Below are 10,000 nucleotides of genomic sequence, written 5' to 3'. Positions count from 1 at the left end.
AGAAATCGGGAGCGTGCAGACCGGGGTTCAGTGTCTTGCTCACGGACACTTCGACACCCAGGCGGAGCGGGGATCGAACCGCTGACCTCAGATCAGCAGACGACCCTCTCTACCTCCTGTACCACAGACGCCCCGGTGACTTTCACGGGTTCAGAAGTTCATACATATTTAACAGTGACGTGTCTGAGCTTCAACGACTGAAACAGAGACTTTATTGTTTTAATGTGTTAAAAACATGAAGACGCATCACGAGTTTCAGAGTCTTTACATTTAATTCACCTTTAAAACTTAGTTTTTAATCATCTATTTAAGAAAACTTCATCTTTTTAACACATTACAACAATAAACTCACTGTTTACAGAGTCTTTACATTTAATTCACCTTTAAAACTTAGTTTTTAATCATCTATTTAATAAACTTCATGTTTTTAACACATTACAACAATAAACTCACTGTTTACAGAGTCTTTACATTTAATTCACCTTTAAAACTTAGTTTTTAATCATCTATTTAAGAAAACTTCATGTTTTTAACACATTACAACAATAAACTCACTGTTTACAGAGTCTTTACATTTAATTCACCTTTAAAACTTAGTTTTTAATCATCTATTTAAGAAAACTTCATGTTTCTAACACATTAACACAATAAACTCACTGTTTACAGAGTCTTTACATTTAATTCACCTTTAAAACTTAGTTTTTAATCATCTATTTAATAAACTTCATCTTTTTAACACATTAAAACAATAAACTCACTGTTTACAGAGTCTTTACATTTAATTCACCTTTAAAACTTAGTTTTTAATCATCTATTTAAGAAAACTTCATGTTTCTAACACATTAACACAATAAACTCACTGTTTACAGAGTCTTTACATTTAATTCACCTTTAAAACTTAGTTTTTAATCATCTATTTAATAAAACTTCATGTTTTTAACACATTACAACAATAAACTCACTGTTTACAGAGTCTTTACATTTAATTCACCTTTAAAACTTAGTTTTAAATCATCTATTTAATAAAACTTCATGTTTTTAACACATTACAACAATAAACTCACTGTTTACAGAGTCTTTACATTTAATTCACCTTTAAAACTTAGTTTTTAATCATCTATTTAATAAAACTTCATGTTTTTAATACATTACAACAATAAACTCACTGTTTACAGAGTCTTTACATTTAATTCACCTTTAAAACTTAGTTTTTAATTATCTATTTAATAAAACTTCATGTTTTTAACATTTACAGCATCAACACAAACAAACCCTGATTCTCTTGTTAGTTCAGTTCTCACCTGTCAGGTGTTTGGAGCGCGTGAGCTGAGCTCCGTGTCTCTCTGTGTGGATGTTGAATCTCAAACAGGTGAAATCAATGAGTCACTGATTGGATCAGGATTAACTGTTTCACAGTGGAGCCGGTGCTGGTGCCGGTGCTTACGACGGTGTCGGTGCCGGTGTTGGTGCCGGTGCCGGTGAGCGCGTCAGTCCCGCCCGGTTCTGCTCCCCGGTCTCTGGTCTCTTTCTCTTCTGGTCTCTCTCGGACGTGTCTCTCTGTGTGGATGTTGAGTCTCAAACAGGTGAAATCAATGAGTCACTGATGGATCAAGATTAACTGTTTCAGAGCGGAGCCGGTGCCGTTGTTGGTGCCGGTGCCGTTGCTGGTGTTGGTGCCGGTGCTGACGGACCCTGGAAACTCGTGGCAGAACTTTGGGATCAACATCACGTTTTTACAGAAAATGTTATAAAACACCATAAACGCGCAGTTTGACCTTAAAGTTTAAAACAAAGCGCGCGCGCGCGCACGCACACACACACACACACCCCATTAGCTGATGATGAATCCATCACTCACCAGGTAACGACTGTCTTTAAAGAATAAAACCAGACCCTGGTGTTCAGGGCAGACTAAGTCCTTCATGAGGGGTTTGATAAAGCGGTCAGGAGGTCCGACTCGGTCCGGCTCTGACGTCATCTGGACGGTCCGGCTCTGACGTCATCTTGACGGGCTGGAAAGGCGCCGGTTCCGTGCTCGGTAGCCCGAGCAGCAGCGATCACCGGAGAAACTGACGTCGTTTCTTCAGGTCTCTCACTTTCATCATCATCATCATCATCATCATCATCATCACACACACGGTCTACTGCGACAGGTGAGGTCTACTGTGACAGGTGAGGTCTACTGTGACAGGTGAGGCCTACTGTGACAGGTGAGGCCGACTGTGACAGGTGAGGCCTACTGTGACAGGTGAGGTCTACTGTGACAGGTGAGGTCTACTGTGACAGGTGAGGCCTACTGTGACAGGTGAGGTCTACTGTGACAGGTGAGGTCTACCGTGACAGGTGAGGTCTACTGTGACAGGTGAGGCCTACTGCGACAGGTGAGGTCGACTGTGACAGGTGAGGCCGACCGTGACAGGTGAGGCCTACTGTGACAGGTGAGGTCTACCGTGACAGGTGAGGTCTACTGTGACAGGTGAAGCCGACTGGGACAGGTGAGGCCTACTGTGACAGGTGAGGCCTACTGTGACAGGTGAGGCCTACTGCGACAGGTGAGGTCGACTGCGACAGGTGAGGTCTACTGTGACAGGTGAGGTCTACTGTGACAGGTGAGGCCTACTGTGACAGGTGAGGTCTACTGTGACAGGTGAGGTCTACTGCGACAGGTGAGGTCTACTGTGACAGGTGAGGTCTACTGTGACAGGTGAGGTCTACTGCGACAGGTGAGGTCTACTGCGACAGGTGAGGTCTACTGCGACAGGTGAGGACTACTGCGACAGGTGAGGACTACTGCGACAGGTGAGGCCGACTGCGACAGGTGAGACCGACTGCGACAGGTGAGGCCGACTGTGACAGGTGAGGACTACTGCGACAGGTGAGGACTACTGCGACAGGTGAGGCCGACTGCGACAGGTGAGGCCGACTGTGACAGGTGAGGCCGACTGTGACAGGTGAGGCCGACTGTGACAGGTGAGGCCTACTGCGACAGGTGAGGCCTACTGTGACAGGTGAGGTCTACTGCGACAGGTGAGGTCTACTGCGACAGGTGAGGTCTCCTGTGACAGGTGAGGCCTACTGTGACAGGTGAGGTCTACTGCGACAGGTGAGGCCTACTGTGACAGGTGAGGTCTACTGCGACAGGTGAGGTCTACTGCGACAGGTGAGGTCTACTGCGACAGGTGAGGTCTACTGTGACAGGTGAGGCCGACTGTGACAGGTGAGGACTACTGCGACAGGTGAGGACTACTGCGACAGGTGAGGACTACTGCGACAGGTGAGGCCGACTGCGACAGGTGAGGCCGACTGTGACAGGTGAGGCCGACTGTGACAGGTGAGGCCTACTGCGACAGGTGAGGTCTACTGCGACAGGTGAGGTCTACTGCGACAGGTGGGGTCTACTGCGACAGGTGGGGTCTACTGCGACAGGTGGGGTCTACTGCGACAGGTGAGGTCTACTGTGACAGGTGAGGACATTACCCACAATGCTCGGCTCCTGCAGTCGTCTTCAGTTTTAAAGAAAATCAATAAAAAAACTTCAGTGAGAAGAAAAACTTTATTTGATCCAAAAATAGAAACATTTTCAGCAGAAATATAAATATTACACGTTTAAACTCTAAACACGTGGCCTCGCGTGGGGGCGTGGCCTCGTGTGTGGGGGCGTGTTCTCATGTGTGGGGGCGTGGCCTCGTGTGGGGGCGTAGTCTTAAAAATATTAGATATTTTTTTTAAAAAGCCCAAAACTGTAAAAAAACAAACTAAGGAAATCAACAACACTGCAAATATAAAATAATAAAAAGCTACGGACCGTTGCCGTGGTAACAGCGGTCGATGACGACACAGGCGTCACATCAGCGCTAACGTTAGCTCGCTGCTAACTAAAGTGTTCGGCAGGGACATGCAATAATAGCAGCTCTGTCAACTGACAGGAAGTGATGTCATCGCTCACAGGAAGTGATGTCAGCGTCACACGTCCAGGCCCTGCCGAATCAGGAAGTCTTTGAGCGCGCTCAGTCGCTCCACCAGCATCACGTCCAGGTCGGCGTCCTCATCTCCGGTGACGTGGCAGTGTCGCCACGCCGCCGCCTGTTTCCTGGGCACCATGGCAACAGGAAGCCCCGCCCCTAAACAGATAAAGTGTTTGTTTTATTTAGATTTATGATGCTTTTTTACATTAACCTGAGTGTAGCGGACTACATTTCCCAGCATACCCTGCGGTCTCTTCCTCTTCCTGGGCTGAGTGAAGTCAGGGAAGAGGAGGAGCCTGCGCCTCCTCTGCTGACCAATCAGGAGCAGCGCTCCGTCCTTCTCCCGCGGCTCCTCGAAGACCGTCTCCAGACTCCTGCAGGGGCACACAGAGGCATGCTGGGAGATGTAGTGTCTCACTGTGGAGTCGCAGTGTTTGTAGAGTGTGGGACTTGTAGTCTTTTAACTGGTGGTGGGGGGGGATTTGTAGTTCTAGTTGGTGTAAATCTCCAGACTGAACTCTTTCTTCTTTAACCTGAAACACAGTTATTTTAGACCTCTGACCCCTGCCCTCCTGACCCCCGGCCTCCTGACCTCTGACCCCCGGCCTCCTGACCTCTGACCCCCGGCCTCCGCCCTCATGACCTCTGACCCCCGCCCTCCTGACCTTCTGACCCCCACCCTCCTGACCTCTGACCCCCACCCTCCTGACCTCTGACCCCCGTCCTCCTGACCTCCTGACCTCTGACCCCCGCCCACAGTTGAGTTGTGTCCATGTGTGACTCTGACCTTTGTCCGTCACTTCAGCAGCATCTGAAAATTACAGATGAGAAAGTTCATGTAACTAACGAGGACACGCACGGCGCCCAGGCGTGGCACGCACGGCGCCCAGGCGTGGCACGCACGGCGCCCAGGCGTGGCACGCACGGCGCCCAGGCGTGGCACGCAGTACACACATTATTTAGAGTTTCACTGTGTTACAACAACACACACACACACACAGCGAGAGAGAGAGAGACAGAGAGAGACACACACACACACTGACACACAGTAAAGTTAGTTTAGCTTCTGTGCTAAAATCACATCTAATCAATAAACCCTGTGGTCTCGGTGCGGACCCGTTAACTGCGTCACACCGGCCCGCTAACATTAGCATACTAACGTCAGCTAACATTAGCATACTAACGTCAGTTAACAGCATACTAACGTCAGCTAACATTAACATACTAACGTCAGCTAACAGCGTACTAACGTCCGCTAGCATTACCATACTAACGTCAGCTAGCATTACCATACTAACGTCAGCTAACATTAACATACTAACGTCAGCTAACAGCGTACTAACATCAGCTAACATTACCATACTAACGTCCGCTAACATTAGCATACTAACGTCCGCTAGCATTAGCATACTAACGTCCGCTAGCATTAGCATACTAACGTCCGCTAACATTACCATACTAACGTCAGCTAACATTACCATACTAACGTCAGCTAACATTAACATACTAACGTCAGCTAACAGCGTACTAACATCAGCTAACATTACCATACTAACGTCCGCTAACATTAGCATACTAACGTCCGCTAGCATTAGCATACTAACGTCAGCTAGCGTAACTACTAACCGTGAGTAAACGCGGTGAGCGCGGTGCGGCCTTCTGAAGCCTCGTCAGTGAAGTCGCGGTGAACAGTTGGAGTTAAATGAAACAGTTATATTCAGAGTTTAATCACAGAAACTCACCGTTTCCTCCACAGGTGCCGAGCGCGACCGTGACCGCGTGACTGCGGGTCCGTCTGTCTGTGGCGCAGGCGCAGTGAGAGCACGTCCCGTCTGTGTGTGGCGCAGGCGCAGTGAGAGCAGGTCCCGTGTGTCTGTGGCGCAGGCGCAGTGAGAGCACGTCCCGTCCGTCTGTGGCGCAGGCGCAGTGAGAGCAGGTCCCGTGTGTCTGTGGCGCAGGCGCAGTGAGAGCACGTCCCGTCCGTCTGTGGCGCAGGCGCAGTGAGAGCAGGTGTCCGTATATAAAGGGGAAAAAGGTGCGCTGGATTTGTGACCCGGCGCAGCCCGCAGACCTGAGCGGGCACCCGGCGCACAGGCGGCGGGCACCCGGCGCACAGGCGGCGGGCACCCGGCGCACAGGCGGCGGGCACCCGGCGCACAGGCGGCGGGCACCCGGCGCACAGGCGGCGGGCACCCGGCGCACAGGCGGCGGGCACCCGGCGCACAGGCGGCGAATATAGAAGGAGATGCGATGGTGTAGTCGTTAACTTTGTTGCCTCGTAGTGACAAGGTTCCAGGTTCGCGCCCCGCCTGGATCATCGCGCTCATGAACGCCCTCCGACAAACCGAAACACCAACAAATGCGCTGATAGAATCGACAACGCCATCATGGACAGTGACGAAAATGATGCTGACAGAGAAATCCCGCAACCGCCGATAGATATGACAGCAACAGTGTCCTAAGACTGTTGAGTAAATAATGGATATCAGGGGCAACCAACCTGCTCCTGACTCTAACCATCTGCACTTTATCAAGCAGGAGAAGTTTGGTAATCATTAGAATCAGGTGTGTTGGAGCAGGGAGAAACCTAAAACATGCTCTCCAGGAGCAGAGTTGGCTACCCCTGGTGTATATTAAGCCTATCTGTAAAATATCTATTTGACTTTGGTCCCAACAGATCCTGATGGGGCGGTCTGCCCGGTGGAGCCCCCTCAGACCCTTTAACTGTAAGAAGGGTTAGGGTTAGGGTCCTGATGGGGCGGTCTGCCCGGTGGAGCCCCCTCACGCCCCCTCAGACCCTTTAACTGTAAGAAGGGTTAGGGTTAGGGTCCTGATGGGGCGGTCTGCCCGGTGGAGCCCCCTCACGCCCCCTCAGACCCTTTAACTGTAAGAAGGGTTAGGGTTAGGGTCCTGATGGGGCGGTCTGCCCGGTGGAGCCCCCTCACGCCACCTCAGACCCTTTAACTGTAAGAAGGGTTAGGGTTAGGGTCCTGATGGGGCGGTCTGCCCGGTGGAGCCCCCTCACACCACCTCAGACCCTTTAACTGTAAGAAGGAAATGCCTCAAAGATTTTGTCCAATGGTCGTTTAAATAAAGTGAAACGTCGACTCGTGAAGGAGGAAGAGGAGACTGTGTGTGCTGCCTTTACAGAGGGGGGTCCAGAACGGCCACAGAGGTCACATCCTGATGTGTCACTGGTGGTCTTTGCATTTCCATTTCTTAACGTTCTGGTGGAACAGAGAGACATTTATCCTGCACTCAAGTATGAACTCATCCTTTCTAACAGGCTCCCTCATCTTCCACTGCACAGACTGACACAGGGAGAGGGACGTTCACTAACACCAGACAGTCATTCAGTGCAGCTGCATCATGTCCTCCTCGTGTGTGTTCCCAGTTACCAGTCAGAGACGTGGGCGCACAGATCAGGAGGGCAGAGCTCGACATGAACAGACTGGAGCACGAGTTAGAGGCAGGTGCACGGTCACAGGTGAAGGATGTTAGTCATGTGAACTATGGAAACATTAACTAAACTGTTGTGTTTGCAGGAAATAAAGGAGACCAAATGAAATGTGCCTCATGTCTTTATTTGACTGCTGTGGTGCTGGTGATGGTGCTGACTCAGTCCCAGAAGTCTCTGACTGCTCTGCTCTCCAGCACAGGTGCCCGGGGGATGGGCTCATCATCAGGGTCTTCAGCCCCTCTCAGGGCTCTCATCCTGCACTGAGCCTGCCTGAAGTTCTGTTGGAGGCCTGGTTCAGGGTCAGGGTCAGGGTCTCCAGCCCCTCTCAGGGCTCTCATCCTGCACTGAGCCTGCCTGAAGTTCTGTTGGAGGCCTGGTTCAGGGTCAGGGTCAGGGTCTTCAGCCCCTCTCAGGGCTCTCATCCTGCACTGAGCCTGCCTGAAGTTCTGTTGGAGGCCTGGTTCAGGGTCAGGGTCAGGGGTCAGCAGCCCCTCTCAGGGCTCTCATCCTGCACTGAGCCTGCCTGAAGTTCTGTTGGAGGCCTGGTTCAGGGTCAGGGTCAGGGGTCAGCAGCCTAGGCTGGCCTGGGTAACCCCTGTCACCCAGCGATGGCCATCAAACTCTCCTGTGATGTAAAGTGGAAACACTAGAGAACATTAAAGGAGGGAGACCATTGAATGACACAGTTTAGTGCAGATCTTTAGGCTGTTCCACGTTGCAGTCTGTGGCTCAGGTCAGACTCCAGATGAGTCCCTGAGTCATGAACAGACCCGGGACACTCGGCCTCCACACTGGAAACCATGGATGCAGCATCACACACGATCGTGACAGTGCAGAGAACGACAGATGCTGAACTATGATGCAGTCTTTAACAGTTTGAAACCGTAATCAATCCACATGTAACTGCACATTCATGTTGTGAATGGACTTCCTATTCACCTAAACCTAAACCCTATTTCAAACCGGCCATAACTTTAGATAGGAACGTCGTAGAGACTCCATCCTGGTACCGATGGAAAGCGCATGGCCATAAATAGGGGGGTAGGCGAAGTCTCAGCACATGAGGACCTAAGGGGGAAAAAATAGGCTCACAATTGTTTAGGATCGAAGGGTTCCTGATGTGCGGCCGCAACGAAACCAGCACTCACGGGGGGGTTAGGGGTTAGGGTTAGGGTTATATATATATATATATGTATATAAGGGGGTGAGAAATATATATTTTCCAAAACGTCCTAAAGCAGGAGAAACTGTGTGCAGGGTCCTTATCATTATTATGGGGGGGGGGGGGGGGCTGCAGCCTCGTCTGTCACTCACCTCCTAAAATAGAAAGGCTGCGCTCGCTCTGCAGTCTGTCACCAACACTCCTCTCTCTCCTGCAGGGCAGTTGGTGTCGTTCGCCCCGACACTGACACAAACAGGATCAGACACGAAGGCTCTGGGACCAGAACTGACAAATGTTCCAGGACCAGGAAGTGGACCAGGACCAGACCAGGATCAGACCAGGATCCTCCTTTACAAGAAGTCTGAACCAGAACTTTGTTTAAAACTGATCAAAGAAAACTGAGAAATGTTCCTTTAAAGTGGGATTTACATTTCTGAAGAATCAGAGCAACTGAGTCCTCACCAGGACCAGGACCAGGACCAGGACCAGGACCAGGACCAGGATCAGGACCAGGACCAGGACCAGGACCAGGATCAGGACCAGGACCAGGACCAGACCAGGATCAGGACCAGGACCAGACCAGGATCATCCTTTACTAGAGGTCTTAACCTGAATGCCACTGGACCTGATCCAGATCCAGATCTGCAGGTTTGTGTAATCGGAGATCTTTCATGGATTTCATTTGTTGATGCTGAGTTGATTTATTTATATTATATTTAATACATTTAATATATTTTATATATTTATATATTTAATATATTTTATATATTTTATATATTTCATACATTTAATATATTTTATATATTTCATATATTTAATACATTTTATATATTTCATACATTTAATATATTTTATATATTTTATATATTTAATACATTTAATATATTTTATATATTTATATATTTAATACATTTAATATATTTTATATATTTCATATATTTAATACATTTAATATATTTTATATATTTATTATATTTCATATATTTTATATATTTTATATATTTTATATATTTAATACATTTTATATATTTCATACATTTAATATATTTTATATATTTTATATATTTCATACATTTAATATATTTAATATATTTAATATATTTATTATATTTGATATATTTCATATATTTTATATATTTCATATATTTATTATATTTTATATATTTAATACATTTTATATATTTCATATATTTATATATTTTATAAATTTTATATATTTTATATATTTATTATATTTTATATATTTATATATTTCATATATTTTATATATTTTATATATTTCATATATTTAATACATTTTATATGTTTTATATATTTATATATTTCATATATTTAATACATTTTATATATTTTATATATTTCATATATTTCATATATTTTATATATTTTATATATTTAATACATTTTATATAT

This window comes from Echiichthys vipera (assembly GCF_963691815.1).
Source record: "Echiichthys vipera genome assembly, chromosome: 2".
In the NCBI taxonomy this organism is placed as follows: domain Eukaryota; kingdom Metazoa; phylum Chordata; class Actinopteri; order Perciformes; family Trachinidae; genus Echiichthys; species Echiichthys vipera.
This window is presented reverse-complemented; position numbering follows the sequence as displayed.